Raw genomic sequence first — 14,764 nt, 5'->3', positions numbered from 1 at the left:
CTAACACATACGAATGGCCAGCCTGGGTCAGACCAAAGGTCCATCTAGCCCAGTATCCTGTCGTCCTCCCAGCAAACAGAGGCTGCGCCCCACCCCCTTACCCTCTGGCCAGGGTCTTTCCAGGCTCTGTCTGTGTCCTGTTCCCATGGCCCCGCCCCACAGGGCCCATGTGGGTCCCACTGCCAGCCTGGCACAATGGGGCCCTGTGTGAATCTGGGTCATTGCTGAGGGGGCTTCGGGGGGATCCCTTTCCCCTGCCCCTCCCCCAGGGCAGCCCCAGCCGGAGCCGGCCCCCCGGCTGGGCAGTGATGTGGGTGGGGGGTTCCTGCACGGGGGGCTGCCCCACTAGGGGGTCCGGTGAGTACAGCTGGTGCCTCCCCCGGGAGCCCGCGCGCATGTGTCCGTCCAGCCCTGCCCCCTGGTGGTGTGTGTGTGTGTGTTTAGCCCTGACCCCTGCTGGTGTGTATGTGTGTGTGTGTCCTGCCCCCTGCTGGCTGCCCCCAGCCCAGGGCAGCATGAGACACTCCCCAGCGCTCAGGTGATGGGAAGGGGGCCGGGCCCTGGTACTTTGCAGCTGGTCCCGTCCCAGGTGAGCTCCCTGCGCGCTCCCGGCACCGATCCGACTGGAAATCGGTGGGTGCCCCCAGCCGGGGCTGTTCTGCTGCACGGGCCGGCCGGGCATGTCCAGCCCCTCGGCGCTCAGCAGCACTTGACTTCTTGCTTAATAATCCCCACAGGTCACAGCAGGGTTTATTTTCAGGCATTTCCCCTGTTGTGCTGCTGGAGAGGTGCTGAGAGGAGCCAGGGCCGGGGTTCCAGACCCCCTACGAGAGATTTGCGTTGAGTGAAAGGGCCAGAGTGGCACAAAATGATGTGTTTTAAGCATTTTTCTCTATTTTTATCCATTGAAATATTGAGAAAGGTGCAAAATTACAAGGGGTCGTGCCAGGCCATGGAGAGGTTGGATGATAATTATGACATGACAGCAGATGGGGAGATGCAGGAAGTTAAGAACATAAGAACAGCCAGACTGGGTCAGACCAAAAGTCCATCTAGCCCAGTAACCTGTCTCCCGACAATGGCCAATGCCAGGTGCCCCAGAGGGAATGAACAGACCAGGGAATCATCAAGTGATCCATCCCCTGTCGCCCATTCCCAGCTTCTGGCAAACAGAGGCTAGGGACGCCATCCCTGCCCATCCTGGCTAATAGCCATTGATGGACCTGTCCTCCAGGAACTTATCTAGTTCTTTTTTTGAACGCTGTTATAATCTTGGCCTTCACAACATCCTCTGGCAAGGAGTTCCACAGGTTAACTGTGCGTTGGGTGAAGAAATGCATCCTGTTGTTTGTTTGAAACCTGCTGCCTATTCATTTCATTGGGTGATCCCTAGTTCTTGTGTTATGAGAAGGAGTAAACAACACTTCCTGATTTAGTTTCTCCACACCAGTCATGATTTTATAGACCTTTATTGTATCCCCCCTTAGTCATCTCTTTTCCAAGCTGTTTGAAAGTCAACAGAGGTGCTGCACTTAGGGAAGAAAAACCAAATGCACAAGCACAGGATGGGGGCTCACTGGCTTGGCAGCAGCACTCCTGAGATGGAGCGGGGAGTTGTCGTGGATCATCACACCCTCAACATGAGTCAGCAATGCGATGCCGTTGCAAAACAAAAGGAAATGCAATGTTTGGCTGCATTAACAGAGGTGCAGCGTGCAAGTCACGGGCGGTGAGAGTACCGCTCTGCTCGGCGCTGGGCAGGCCGGGAATGCTGTGTCCAGTTCTGTCACCGCTGTGTAGAAAGGATGTGGAGAAACTGGAAAAGGATCCAGAGGCGAGCGACAAAGGGGTCACCTCACCTAGGGCGCCCCCCTCGGGCGGCTGGAATAGGCCTCAGCCAGGATCAGCCCCAGGACGAGCAGGACCACGGCGCTCAGTGCCAGGTGGGTGATGTTGGCATAGGTGAAATCCGGGCGCCCCGGGGGGGCTGCTGTGGGGGGAAGGGAAGAGTCACTCAGTGGCTTGGATAGGGAGATCAGCAGCTGGTGCTGCCCCGGGAGCGGAGCCCCCAACCCCCCCGTCCGTCAGGTCTGGTCCTGGGGCCTCAGCTTCCCCAACAAAGCAGTTGCCCAGGTGGACGAACTGCCCCTGTCCCGAGGCCCCACCCCCCACTCACTCCATCCCCCTCCCTCCATCGCTTGGTCTCCCCCATCCTCACTCACTCGCTCATTTTCACTGGGCTGGGGCAGGGGCTTGGGGTGCACCGGGATCCCTTTGCAATCTGATGTTCCTGTCAAAAACCGGACACCTGGCAACCCTAGTCCCAGGCCCCGCCCGGGCACCCAGCTGGGCCCAACCCCAGAGCCAGGCCCCCCGGATCCTGTCCCTCTCCTGGGATCCCCCAGTAGCTTCCAGGCAAGAACCTACAGGGCAGGAGGTGCCGGAGGAGCTGGGGGTCTGGTGGTGAGGGATGGGCAGGGGCTGCCCCTCCCCCTGGTGTCTGGGCTCATGCACCAAGAGTCACTGCCCCCATCCCGCCCGACCAGCCCCAACCCTGGCTGCAGCTCCTTGGGCAGCACGAGCCTTCCAGGGCTGGTTGGATGGTGATCCCCCCCTGGCCCTGGTACCTGTCCCCGCACTGCCTGGGCGGGTGGGAGCCGTCGCTGGTCCAGACTGGGTCGGGTCAGTTCCCCCTGCGGGAATAGAACCAGCATCTGTCGGGGTGTGGGGAGGGGCTGAAACACTGACTCAGCAATTGCCCCCCTGGGGGGACAGGGTGTTTGTGTGGCTGGGGCCAGTGCCATAGGGAGTCACACAAGACCCACCTCTCCCCATGGTCTGTACCGCATTGAGGTCGGCCAGGTCCCTTATCTTCCGCAAGGAGGGATCTTTCTGCACCTCGGCCTGGAACTCAGCAGCTGGGACAGGGATGGCCACCTGCTCTTTCTTGCCGGCTGGGTCTGAAGCCGCAGCCTCCCTGAGCCGTGTCCCTGGGTGTTCCCTCCCCACCAGGTTAGGGTCCTGCGCCTTGGGCAAGGCACCCTCCCCATTGTCAGGGCGCAGTGCCCCTCACCGGCTCTGGCTACGGGTCACAACCGGAGCACCCTGGGGTTTGCTTGGCCAGACCTCCAGGTCCCCCCCCATCAATACCTCAGTGGGCAAATACGGGTGTACCCCCACATCCTTGGGGCCCTCCTTGGCCCCCCACTTCAGGTGTACCCTTGCCACGGGCACTTTGACTGGTGTTCCGCCCACCCCCGTCAGGGTCAGGTAGGTGTTGGGCACCACCTGATCTGGGGCCACCACCTCGGGCCGGGCCAGCGTCACCTCTGCGCCCGTATCCCAGTATCCACTGACCTTCCTCCCATCCACCTCCAGGGGAAAAAGGTACTCTCTCCGGAGGGACAGCCCTGCGCCTACCGTATAAACCAAAAACCCTGAATCTGGAGCATCCAGCCCCCTAGAGGAGCTGGCCTGGAGCTCTCCTCCCTCCTTAGCAGGTGGTACTCTGCCAGCCCCCCTTCCCTGGGAATGCTGCCTCTCGCCGGGCTGGGTCTCTACCCAGTCAACCCTCTGTGGGTTCGGTCTGCTCAGTCTGTCCCTGAGCCTGGGGCACTGGGCCTGTATGTGGCCTTTTTGGCCACAGTGGTAGCAGCCCATGTCCCATGGGTCCCCCCGGGTGGGTCGGATGGTCCTGACGCCGGATGTTCCCCTCTGATGGGGTTTTTCTGTATTTTCCCACGGGGAGGTCCCATGGTGACTCTCTCTCTGCGTTGTGCTGGGACTGTTCCTTTGGGACTCCTCCCTTTTATCTCCTGACCGGCTCTTTACAAACTCATCGGCCAGCCGGCCTGCCTGTCGCGGGTTCTCTGGCTTTCTGTCCACCAACCACAGCCTCAGGTCGGATGGGCACCGCTCATACAGTTGCTCCAGTACCAGCAGTTTGACCAGGTCCTCCTTCGTCTGGGCCCCATCAGCCCACTTGCTGGCGTATCCTTCCATGCGGACGGCTAGTTGCAGATATGAGATCTCAGGGGTTTTATCTTGACTCCGGAACCTTTCCCGGTACATCTCAGGAGTCAGCCCAAACTCTCGTAGCAGGGCCTTTTTGAATAGTTCGTAGTCCCCTTTCTCTGCCTCTCCCAGTTGGCGGTACAATGCCACGGCTTTGGGGTCCAGTAAGGGGGTAAGGACCGCGGGATCAACCCGGTGCAGCTCGCAGGCCGTCTCAAAGGCCTCCAGGAAGTCATCCATGTCCTCCCCCTCCTTGCGTGGGGCCAGGATGCACTTATCAAAGCTCCGTGCAGTCCTGGGTCCCCCCTCACTCACCGCAGCCGGGGGTTCGCTGCCCTTCAATCTCGCCAGTTCCAGTTCATGCTGACGCTGTCTCTCATTCTCCTCCCGTTCATGCTGACGCTGTCTCTCATTCTCCTGTCTCTGTCTCTCTTTCTCCTCCCGTTCATGCTGACGCTGTCTCTGTTGTTCACGATCCTCCAGCTCTCTCAGTTTTAGCTCTTTCTCCCATTCCAGCCAATTCTGCTCCACGGATGCCGAACGTCGCCGGGAGGATCCTCTGCTGGCCGGCGAGCTTCGCCGGGAGGATCCCCTGCTGGCCGGGGGGGTCACGGCGTCTTTGGTATTTGCTGGGCTCCTCCCCACCCTTCCCCTAGGCATAGGAAGGAGGGGTCTCGGGAAGCCCTCAGCAGCCGGCTGACCACTCCCAGCTGGGACAGACACTGGTGCCTGCGCTGCATTTGCCAGGCTGCTTCCCTGAGACACAGGGATCAGTTCATTCGCGCGATCTTCCGCCTCCAGCCGGGCAATGAGCTGGTCTTTGGTGAGCCTCCCAATGCACAGCCCTCTCTGCTTGCACAGCTCCACCAGGTCGCTCTTAAGCCGCTTGGCATACATCTTCCTGCTGGCCACTCACCGGCCTGTGTGCTCACAGCTCCCCACAGTTCCCAGGGGGCCCCCTAGTGTGCCAGCCCTTCTCGAGGTCACCACCTCTCTGCCAGGGTCGAGCTGCAGACTCCTCCGCCCCTGGGACCACTCGCTGCGATCCCCCCGGGGGACCATGTTACTGCAAAAGTCCTTCTCGCTGGTCACACACTCCCAGGGGTAATGACCGTCTCTCTCTCACTCTTCAGCACGCCTGGTCCCCGTCAATCCCCCTTCGTTTTACTGCTCCCCAGTCACTTACTGCAGGAAGCGCCGTCCACGGGGTGCAGTAGATCCCACCTCTGCCACCAGTTGTCACGGAGTATTGGAGAACTCAGGGCCCTGCACCCCCGGCTTCCTGCGATCCACTGCGACTCTCAGCCAGCCAGTAAAGCAGAAGGTTTATTTGGATGACAGGAATACAGTCCAAGACAGGTCTTGCAGGCACAGACAACAGGGACCCCCTCAGTTAGGTCCATCTTGGGGTCCCAGGGCACCCCAGCCCAGCCCCCCTTGGGAGGTCAGAGCCATCTCTGCCTCCCAGCCATCTCTCCCGCCTGCTTCCAACACACTGCCTTCAGCGACCCCTCCCACAGCCTTTGTTCAGTTTCCCGGGCTAAGGAGTCACCTGGCCTCCAACCCCTTCCTGGGTTCTCATGTTACACACTCAGGTATGCGCCCTCGGGCAGTCTCCCATCCCCCAATGCAGACTATCCTAGTCACACTCCCCTGTCAGCATTCACAGACCACAGTGAGAACAGGCCCAGTTCGTCACAGGGGGGTGAAGGGCAAATCAGCTGGGGAGCCAGAACTGGGGTATCTGCCAGTTTCTCTGGAGCTCTGTCCCCGTGATCTTGTCCCCTCCCCTTTCTAGGCTCCCCCCTCCCCCCATGTCCCTTTCTCAGCATCCTGAGAGGGAAACTTGGCTCAGCCCCCCTGGGCCCTGAGCTGTGCAGACCCACTGCCCTGGGGATGGGCTGGGGAAGGACACGGGGCCTTTCACCTCCACGGGGGCGGGGCTGGCTCTAATCTGTGTCCTTTTCTCTATCCACTACAGCCCACTTCCCCAACCAGAGCCAGGGAGAGAACCCAGGAGTCCTGGCTCCCAGCCATCCATGCCCCCCAATCATTGCCCCCTCACCCCCACCAGAGCCGGGGTATATAACAGGATAGCTGCTGGGGCATCAGATTTACGCAGAGTTTCACTGGCAGTAGCAGAAACAGGAAGCGAGCGCCGGCTCTGGGCAGACTTCCCCTTTCACAGATTTATCTGCTGCTCCTTTAACAACTCAGGATCTAATTTACCCCTCTCTCCCCTGCTCACGGGAACCAGAAACACACATACACACCCTGCAATCCCAGCTGGCGATCCCATAATCCCCCCCTTATAGCCCGATCCCAACCCAAACCACTGAGTGTGCCAGGATAGGCTGGGGGGGGGGGGGGATGTGAGAGGGCTGCTGGGGCCCATGTGGGTCAGGGTTGGGGGTCAGACCCCATGGGGGAACAGGGGACACTTACCAGGGTCTGCGGCTCTTTCCCTTCGTCGATGGAGGCGTCTGTGGAACAGAGACACACCCGCTGAGCTGTACCCCTGGCCAGCCCAGAGCAGAACCCCACACCCAGCTCCGACCCCTTCGTCCAGCCAGGGGGGTCAGAGCCCAGCACAGCCACCCCTCCCCCGCCCTACAGCATGGGCCAGGGTCATTAGCCCATGTTACAGAGAGGGAAACTGAAGCACAAAGATGTCTAGGTGGTTACAGCGGGACGGGGGGCTGGGAGTCAGAACGCCTGTGTTCTCTCCCTGGCTCGGGGTCTAGACTAGTGGTTAGAGCAGGGGTCTGGAAGCCAGGAGTGGATGGGGAACTAGAGTGGGAAGGGAGGGAGGCTCCAGGGAGCTCCTGGGAGTCCAACACTCTCAGCTGACACCGGCTACCTCTGGGACCCTCTCCTTAGTCCCGCCCAGCAGCAGCTATAAATCAGGTCCTGCACCATGTGGGTGGAGCCCCCACAAGTCCTGCTCCTCCCCAGGGTTCCTGCCCCACCCTGGTACCCCTGGGTGTATTACTCACAGGTGGGGTCTTCCTGAGCCGGTGCCTTTAATGCCACCATAGGGCTGGTGCTAAAAGAGAAAATTCCTTTGTAAATGTCATATCCCCCGACCCGTGGGGAGATTCCTCAACACATCCAGAGAGCCCCCATCCTGCCTCACACTGAACCCAGTTCCCTAAACCCCCCTTGCCCCAATCACCAGACCCCACCCCACTCTAACCACTAGACCCCACTTCCCTCCCCAAACTGGGGACAGAACCCAGGAGCACTGTGACCCCGGCAGGTTGATTCGGAGGGGGGAGGAGCCGGGTTCCTACCTGCTTGGTCTCGGTGCGGCTCCTTTTCCTGCAGAGGGACACAAACCAAAATCCCCCATGAGCCGATCGGGATCCGCTGGTACCAGTGCCGGCCACTCACCCCCCACAGGGCAGCAGGGATGGAGGTGCCTGGGGGGGGTCCCCTCTGCTGCTGGTGCTGAACCTGGATCCCTGCTGGGGTGCGATGGACCAGCAGGGGGCAGCACAACACCAGAGCATGCTCCAGGAGCTAGGGGCAGATTAACTGAGGGGGCTTTTCCTGTCCCCAATCCTCCCTCGTTAGTAACTTGTTATAACGAACCTGGTCCACAGCTTGGCTCCCTTGGTACCTGAGAGGCACTGTACCAGTGGCTCTTTATACAGGAACCCCTCGCCCAGGGCTGAGATGCAACCACCTCTGGGGTGGGTGTGCTAGCTGTGTGTACAGGGATTACTCATGCAGCAGAACCCCCTGCTGAGCCTTCACCGCCCCCCATCCTTGGCTTTCCTGGCACAGTCCCGCATCCAAGCCGTGACCCCATCCCGCCCTGCTTAGTGGCAGGTTTAACCCTTCCCTCGCTGGGGGGCACTTACTGGCTCGGGTTTTTCTGAAGCAGACGAAGGCCACAAGGAGGAGGAGGACAGCAGCTACCACACTCACCCCGGCGATGATGGGGCTGGTCAGACCCGGAGGTGCCAGTGATTCCGATCCATCTGGGAAACAGCAGAGCCGTGAGTGCCAGGAGAGGCTGGTCTGTTCCCCCCCAGCCCCTCCCACCCCAGGCGGTGCCCAAGGGGCTTGGGCTCCACAGGGAACAGGCAGCAGAAAATTCTATGGCGAGGATTTGGGGGCCCCAGGGTATCAAGTGGGGTCAGAGCCAGCAAGGTTTGGGGGATTTGTAGTGCTGGGGGGCATTGGACTGCAGAGGGCGGGGGGCTCAGCAGGGGGCATTCGCCCCATCAGTCAGGACTGGGCCAATTGCCCCAGCACGGCGCTAGGGGGCGCTGTCTGATCCATCCTGGCCGTCATTTCTAAGGCATTTCAACCCCTGCCTCATGGCCACACTGGCTCAGGCCAACGGGCCCATCTAGCCCGGTATCCCGCCTCCCATGCTGGCTGCTCCTGGCTGCTTCACGGGGAGCTCCAACGCACCACCCTCCCCCACCCATGGCTACTGATGGGCCGAGCTGCCCCCCAGAGGAAGCCTCCAGCTGCCCCGTTAGCGGTGGGTTCGTGTCTGAGCAGGAGGCTTCTCTCCCCTCCCAAATCCGTCAGCGGAGGGGGGCAGTGGGGGAGTCAATGCCCCTGAGAACAGCCTCCATCCATCCCCCTAGGCAACTACTGGAGGGAAGCTGCCCCTGCCCTGTAGACTGTCTGTGACTCAATAGATTCCCCCCCAGCCCGGTACCTGGTCCCGTGCTGCCCGGGCGGGTGGGAGCCAGCGCCGCTCCAGGCTGGGTCGGGTCGGTTCCCCCTGTGGGAATAGAACCAGCATCTGTCAGGGCGTGGGGAGGGGCTGAAACACTGACTCAGAGATCACCCCCCACCCTCCGCGACCACTGGTAGAGCAGACACAGGTCCTACGGCCCTGGCCAAGTGGGGGGCCCCACAGCTCTGGCTACCGGGCAAGCAGGACGGGAGAAGCCCCAGCATGGGGGGGTAGGGGAAGCCTTAGCAACGGGACCTCCACTGCGGCCCCAGGATTAGGGTTACCATATCTCATAAATAAAAAAAGAGGACCCTCCACGGGCCCTGCCCCTGCCCATTTCCCCACCCCTAGCCCCGCCCCAACTCCGCCCCTTCCCCACCCTAACTCCGCCCCCTCCTCCCTTCCACTCCCAGCCAGGGGGAAAGGGCTGCCCCAGTGCAGGGGAAGTGCCAAGCCGGGGGCGCAGGGTCTGGAGGCTGCCCGGCAAACCGTGAAGCCGGTAGCGCTCGGGCTTTGGGCAGCCCCTATGCCTCCGGATCTTGTGCCCCCAGCCGGGCACTTTCCCTCCCGGGCTCCGGCGGCGCAGGGTCCGGAGGCACGGGGGCTGCCCGAAGCCAGTAGCGCTCGAGCAGCCCGGCTCTTAAACAGAGCCGAAGAGTCGGGGAGGAGCAGAGCCACCATTTTCCCGGACATGTTCGGCTTTTTGGCAATTCCCCCCGGACGGGGGTTTGACTGCCGAAAAGCCGGACATGTCCGGGAAAAAGAGGACGTATGGTAACCCTACCCAGGATGGCCTCAGGGCTGGAGGACTCTCATTCCCCGCTGTGCCCCAGGGTCGAGGCGTAGGGACAGAGCTTCTCCGGTCTTGTGGGACACAATAGCGGGGGGGAGGGGGAGGCATAAAGCATAAAGTAGCAAATGGGTTGCAGGGCTGCAGTGGGGGGACAGAATGGGGCAGGACTGTGGGTGGAATAGGGGCGGGGTCCCGGGGAAGGGGCAAAGGGGGTGGGGCCGTGGGTGGGGTTGCAGGCCGAGGAGGCGGGACAGCAGAGGGACGGCAGGTGGGAGGGGTGGGGAGGGATCCCCCTTTCTCTGGCCCAGGGCCCCAGGAAACCTTATTTCACCTCTGCCCGTGACTCAGCATCGATCGTTACTGTCAGTCCCGGGGACGGGGGTTTGTGGCTGGGGACGGTGCCGGCTCGGCAGCCCCTGGGCCCTGACTCCTCTGTGCGTCCCCAGAGCGGGGGCAGCCGGGGGATCATCCCCTTGGAAAGGCCCCTGCTCTGCAGCTCCCCCTGCGGGCAGGATCCCCCCTTCCTCGGCCCTGAATCTCCAGGAGCTGTTGCTCTCCCCTGGCTGGGGAACTCCCCAGTGACACTGTCCCCGCCCCCTGTCCAGGCGAGTCCTAGGGCTCTGGGCAGAGCCTGGCTCTGAGCATCCCTTCTGGGTGCCGACCTTCTGGTCATCCGGCTGGGAGCGGGGACGTGGAGCCGGGCCCCTCACCTGCTACCACCAGCTCCACGGTGTCGCTGGGCTGCGAGGAGACGAAGGGCTGTGATCGGAGACGGTAGCTGCAGCTGTAGTTCCCGCCATGCTGCCGGCCCACGGTGGGGATGAGGAACTTGGCCCCATTCCCAGCAGGGTCCACGTGTCGCTGTGGGTTCAGGTCTCCGGCCTTGTGCAGGAAGAATCTCACATCCCAGTGCGGCCCCTGACACCGGATGGTGACGTCTGCCCCTGGGGCGGTGACCCCAGTGGGGCTCAGAGAGATGGAGGGTCTGGATAAGCTGGGATCTGCGCACAGGAGACAGGCTATGAGAGCCAGACCCGGGCACCCACCCGACCCGACCTTCAGCTGCAGAAGAGAAGAGTGAGGTGGGATTTGATAGCAGCCTTCAACTACCTGAAGGGGGGTTCCAAAGAGGATGGAGCTCGGTCTTTCTCAGTGGTGGCAGATGACAGAACAAGGAGCAATGGTCTCAAGTTGCAGTGGGGAAGGTCTAGGTTGGATATTAGGAAACACTATGTCACTAGGAGGGTGGTGAAGCACTGGAATGGGTTCCCTAGGGAGGTGGTGGAATCTCCATCCTTAGAGGTTTTTAAGGCCCGGCTTGACAAAGCCCTGGCTGGGATGATTTAGTTGGGATTGATCCTGCTTTGAGCAGGGGGTTGGACTAGAACCCCCTGAGGTCCCTTCCAACCCTCATCTTCTATGATTTCCCGGGCATGGGCAGATCCAGGGGCCCCCTGGCAGAGATTCTCTCCCAGATCCCAGAGTCCCCCTGACCCAGAATCCGGCCCTGCGAGCTGGGGTCCTCATATGCCATGTGTAGCCCCTGCCTCATTCACTGCATCCGGGCCCCCCGAGCACAGAGCGACCGATGGGCTGTTCTCTGGCACCCAGCACCACAGGGCATGAGCCCCACACAGGAAGTGAGTCTGTCCCCCAGGAGTCAGTTTCCCCCATTGTGGAGGGGGGGAAACTGAGGCACCCACAGATACACTTTACTTAGTGCAATCCCAGGGGCAGGGACAGTTTCTTCTTCATTCTGTGTTTAGGCAGCACCTGGCACAAAGGGGACCCTACATGTTCCCACAACACAAGGGATCCAGCACTATTGAGGCCAGTGTTTGCAGAGGTCTCCACTAACTGGACATCTCAGTTTGTGGGTACTTGGCCTGAGATTCCTCAAGATTGAGGCCCCCACACAAAGAAGGACACTATTGGAAATGGCAATGTGCTCCCATCACACAGAGTCTGTGGCCGCGCCAGGAGCTGGGACAGATCTCCTGGGTCCCAGCCCAGCGCCGTGTCCACCAAGGCACTGCTTCTCCTGCAGCCCCTGCATCATTCAGCCCCAACCAGGGCACTGCCTGGGGCAGGGCCTGGAGAACAGAGGGGATGGGATCTCGGGATTAAATAGCGACTCACGGTTCCTACGCACAAGAGGCAGCGTTAAAGTAGCCTCCCTGCCCCAAGTCTCCCGGGGCTGTTGCTCCCGCCGGCTGGGGAACCCCCCAGTGACTCCATCCCCACTCCCCGGCTGGGCGTCCCCCCTGCGGGGTCAGGGCTCAGGGCACAGCCTGGCTCTGAGCGTCCCATTGGCACCGAGCTCCTGTGAGGGTGTGGCTGGGGGTGGGGCTGTAAATGGGGACGTCGAGCTGGGCCCCTCACCTCTCACCACCAGCTCCACGGGGTTGCTGGGGTACTAGGGTTACCATACGTCCGGATTTTCCCGGACATGTCCGGCTTTTGGGGGTTCAAATCCCCGTCCGGGGGGAAATCCCCAAAAGCCGGGCATGTCCGGAAAAATCGGGAGGGAGGGAGGGCTCGGCCGGGGCCGGTGCGGGGCCGGGCCAGGGTCGCGGGGCCGGGGGCGCGGTGCCGGGCCGGGAGCCGGGGGCGCGGTGCCAGGCCGGGGTAGCGGGGGGGTGCGCCGGGCTGGGGTAGCGGGGGGGTGCGCCGGGCCGCGGGCCGGTCCGGGGTAGCGGGGGGGGGGGGGTGCGCGGGGCCGCGGGCCGGTCCGGGGTAGCGGGGGGGGGGGTGCGCGGGGCCGCGGGCCGGTCCGGGGTAGCGGGGGGGGTGCGCCGGGCCGCGGGGCCGCGGGCCGGTCCGGGGTAGCGGGGGGGTGCGCCGGGCCGCGGGGCCGCGGGCCGGTCCGGGGTAGCGGGGGGGGTGCGCCGGGCCGCGGGGTCGCGGAGCTGGGAGCTGGTCCGGGGTAGCGGGGGAGGTGCGCCGGGCCGCGGGGTCGCGGAGCTGGGAGCTGGTCCGGGGTAGCGGGGGAGGGGGGTGCGCCGGGCCGCGGAGCCGCGGGCCGGTCCGGGATAGCGGGGGGGGGGTGCGCGGGGCCGCGGGCCGGTCCGGGGTAGCGGGGGGGGTGCGCCGGGCCGCGGGGTCGCGGAGCTGGGAGCTGGTCCGGGGTAGCGGGGGGGGTGCGCCGGGCCGCGGGGTCGCGGAGCTGGGAGCTGGTCCGGGGTAGCGGGGGGGGGTGCGCGGGGCCGCGGGCCGGTCCGGGGTAGCGGGGGGGGTGCGCCGGGCCGCGGGGTCGCGGAGCTGGGAGCTGGTCCGGGGTAGCGGGGGAGGGAGGTGCGCCGGGCCGCAGAGCCGCGGGCCGGTCCGGGGTAGCGGGGGGGTGCGCCGGGCCGCGGGCCGGTCCGGGGTAGCGGGGGGGGTGCGCCGGGCCGCGGGGCCGCGGGCCGGTCCGGGGTAGCGGGGGGGGTGCGCCGGGCCGCGGGGTCGCGGAGCTGGGAGCTGGTCCGGGGTAGCGGGGGAGGTGCGCCGGGCCGCGGGGTCGCGGAGCTGGGAGCTGGTCCGGGGTAGCGGGGGAGGGGGGTGCGCCGGGCCGCGGAGCCGCGGGCCGGTCCGGGATAGCGGGGGGGGGTGCGCCGGGCCGCGGGGTCGCGGAGCTGGGAGCTGGTCCGGAGTAGCGGGGGGGGTGCGCCGGGCCGCGGGGTCGCGGAGCTGGGAGCTGGTCCGGGGTACCGGGGGAGGGAGGTGCGCCGGGCCGCGGAGCCGCGGGCCGGTCCGGGGTAGCGGGGGGGTGCGCCGGGCCGCGGGCCGGTCCGGGGTAGCGGGGGGGGTGCGCCGGGCCGCGGGGCCGCGGGCCGGTCCGGGGTAGCGGGGGGGGTGCGCCGGGCCGCGGGGTCGCGGAGCTGGGAGCTGGTCCGGGGTAGCGGGGGAGGTGCGCCGGGCCGCGGGGTCGCGGAGCTGGGAGCTGGTCCGGGGTAGCGGGGGAGGGGGGTGCGCCGGGCCGCGGAGCCGCGGGCCGGTCCGGGATAGCGGGGGGGGGTGCGCCGGGCCGCGGGGTCGCGGAGCTGGGAGCTGGTCCGGGGTAGCGGGGGGGGGGTGCGCGGGGCCGCGGGCCGGTCCGGGGTAGCGGGGGGGGTGCGCCGGGCCGCGGGGTCGCGGAGCTGGGAGCTGGTCCGGGGTACCGGGGGAGGGAGGTGCGCCGGGCCGCGGAGCCGCGGGCCGGTCCGGGGTAGTGGGGGGGTGCGCCGGGCCGCGGGCCGGTCCGGGGTAGCGGGGGGGGGTGCGCCGGGCCGCGGGGTCGCGGAGCTGGGAGCTGGTCCGGGATAGCTGGGGGGTGCACTGGGCCGCCGGGGGCCGGCAGTGCTGGGCGGGCCGGGGGTGGTCGGCCGGGGCTGGCACCCCAGGGCCCGAGCCAACCCAGGCTGGAGCCGCCGGGGGCCAGCCTGGGCCGCGCCCCCTCCCCCCACACTCCCCCTTACCTGCTTCAGGCTTCCCGCGAATTAGATGTTCGCGGGAAGCAGGGGAGGGGGCGGAGACTTTGGGGAGGGGGAGGGGTTGGGGCGGGGCATGGGCGGGGGCGGGGCCCCGTGGAGTGTCCTCCATTTGGAGGCACAAAATATGGTAACCCTAGCCCTGCCCCAACTCCACCCCTTCCCCTTCCCCAAATTCCCCGCCCCAACTCTGCCCCCTCCCCTGAACGCTCCGCCCCCCTGCTCCTCTGCCTCCCCTGCTTCCCGCGAATCAAATGTTCACGGGAAGCCTGAAACAGGGGGGCAGCAGGTAAGCTGGGGCTGGGGCAAGGCGCGGTGCGGCCCAGTCGAGTGGCTCCCTCTGGTGGCCGGCCGGCCCAGGCCAAGAGGCTCTGGCCCCGGCATCTCCTGCCCGGCTCGGCTCGGGCCCTGCGGTGCCGGCCCTGGTTCCGGCCCGCCCTGGCCCCGGTGGCCCCAGCGGCCCCGGACCCCATCCGAGCACCGCCGGCCCCAGCGGCCCTGGACCCCATCCGAGCACCACCGGCGCCAGCGGCTCTGGTCCCCAGCCGAGCACCGCTGGCCCCAGAGGCTGCAGCCCCCGGCCAAGCACCACCGGCCCCAGTGGCTCCGGCTCCCAGCTGAGCGGCTCTGGCCCCAGCGGCTCCGACCCGGACCCAAGCCCCACAACCCCTCCCTCCCTATTTTCCTGGACATGTCCGGCTTTTTGGGATTTCCTCCCAGACGGGGATTTGAGGCCCAAAAAGCCGGACATGTCTGGGAAAATCCAGACGTATGGTAACCCTAGGATACCCCAGTGACTGGGGACCT

This window comes from Malaclemys terrapin, chromosome 20, assembly GCF_027887155.1.
Source record: "Malaclemys terrapin pileata isolate rMalTer1 chromosome 20, rMalTer1.hap1, whole genome shotgun sequence".
Lineage (NCBI taxonomy): Eukaryota > Metazoa > Chordata > Testudines > Emydidae > Malaclemys > Malaclemys terrapin.
This window is presented reverse-complemented; position numbering follows the sequence as displayed.